This window comes from Polyodon spathula, unplaced genomic scaffold (assembly GCF_017654505.1).
Source record: "Polyodon spathula isolate WHYD16114869_AA unplaced genomic scaffold, ASM1765450v1 scaffolds_445, whole genome shotgun sequence".
In the NCBI taxonomy this organism is placed as follows: Eukaryota; Metazoa; Chordata; class Actinopteri; order Acipenseriformes; family Polyodontidae; genus Polyodon; species Polyodon spathula.
In genome coordinates this window covers 1-2000 of record NW_024471937.1, presented here as the reverse complement: position 1 = coordinate 2000, position 2000 = coordinate 1, and the positions used below count along the sequence as shown (strand labels likewise).

General features: G+C 41.0%; 1 long non-coding RNA gene across 1 annotated transcript; it reads right to left on the bottom strand.

Moving 5' to 3' along the window:
* Positions 1-306: 306 nt before the first annotated feature.
* On the bottom strand, positions 307-1713 carry LOC121308141. The gene is made up of 2 exons (XR_005948468.1): positions 1435-1713; positions 307-421 (listed from the first exon to the last, which is right to left on the bottom strand). It is a non-coding gene; the product is annotated as an uncharacterized LOC121308141 (long non-coding RNA).
* Positions 1714-2000: the final 287 nt, after the last annotated feature.

Genomic DNA, 2000 nt, shown 5'->3' with positions numbered 1-2000 from the left:
AGGAAGGGGTGCTCATCGACCTCAGAGACAGTCATTGGTGGGCACAGTTGTTTAAAGCAATAATATTATATAAGTTCAATACAGGGTCATCTTTGCAGTTATTTTAAACCCATAACTCTGCATTTCCCACCTTGCCATGCCTAATTAAATTCTCAGTGCTAGTAATTTGTGACAAATTGAAGCATGGTGTTGATCATGCCTGCCCTTTGGCCAACACCATGATCAGGGGCCAATGAAACTGGAAGAGGTTCTCCTGGGTTTATGAATGATAGACATGATCATACCTCAGCATCAGCCCATGTCTTCTTGTCCTTTACATACTGGTAGCACTTGTTTTTGAAACTGCTCCAACCCTTCAGACAGGAACCATCACACATTGACGCTTCCCTCTTCACCACTTCTTCCTTCTCGTCACCCTGAGCTGTGAAGTACAAAACACCACAGACAGCAATGCACAGAGCGAGTGTTTGTGTAGCGGCGACAGGGGCTGCCCTTAACCACTTTGTTTCCTTTCACTAGTGTGTTTCCCAGTCAGTCTGACTCCAGGTTTCTACTTTATTCTGTACTAGATCTCTTTTACATGCCTGGCAGCAAATGGCAGTTAAAATGGATAGAACCAGTGCTTGTGGAATTTCTTTTTGTAAGAAATATGCAGAGCAGTTATTTTAATACAGCTTTAATAACATACCATATTGGAGAAGAAATACTAACACTAAAATTAATGAACGCCAACCTAGTTTTTTTTATATATATATATAATTAATGAAGCTCAAAATGTATTTTAAAATGTCATCTACTTTCAGGCGAGAATAGCATTTATTCTTTTTTGCTCTGCTTTGAAACAAAACCCTGGACTTCTAGTTGGAGAATTAAACTGTCCTCAACCAAGGAAACATGTTGTTCTTCATGCCAACTATGGGGAAATCATGGATAACAGATTCACACATAACAAGTGGAAGAGTAAAAGGGATTTAAACAAACAGGATTGTGTTATCCTGAAGCGGCAGCTGGAGAATTTAGCTTTCTGCAGCCCAAAAATGTCTTGCAGTTTAATTTAGCTCTGCATGTTTAAGCATCAACACACAATGAAACAGCAACTTTGATGGAATAGTAACACATGGACCCCGCAGGAAGACTGGCCTTACTGACTATCCCAAAAGAGATAGCTTGTATTGAACAGTGACAACAAATCCACTAACACACTGTAATGAATTGGCATCTCAGCCCGTTAAATTGAATGAAAAGGCAAGGGCAGGATACAAACCGCAAACCTTATGGTTCAATAACAAACGTCTTACCATATGCTGATGTCAGCACTATTAATTCACCAGCCACTAGGAGATTCATCACATGGTTCAGTGGTCAAAAAAATTTCACCCCATTTTAAACTCGGTAATACACTGGACAGGTTGTCGCATCATTTAAATAGCCTACCTGCAACCCTGCTGAGAGCCAGGGCAATGCAAACCACAAATGAGGCCGCTGTTGGAAACATGATGACAGGCTCCTGGAAGAGGAAAAGAGAAACCAGAAGCATCAAATCACTGCACAGCCTGGGGAGATCCAAAAAATAAGTAGTCATGTCTAAAGTTTACCATGGTTAGCCACTTAAACTCAATGAAAAACATTTCCACTAGAAGTCGAAGATTGAAAAGAAGGTTTATTTTAATTTAGTATTTTTCATTAAGCACAATTGCGTGAGTAATACTTATGGATGATTATCAGCTGTGTGTATTGGTTCACACCAGAGGACTGTGGCAGGACGGCTTTGTGGTGACGTACCCAGACCAGGCAGCGACAGACACATTGAAATTAATTAAGTTATCCAAACTGTGTTGGGGTGTGCTGAATTGTGAGGTTGATGAAAGTTTTGTGTTAAGTAGATGGCTCCAGGCCTACAGGATCGTATAAATTGGCAATCAGTGTCTTAGTACGCCACCTGTTCTAAGGGCCACATGACCAAGGACTGTCTGAGCTGTGGGTGTCCAAGCGAGGACAGG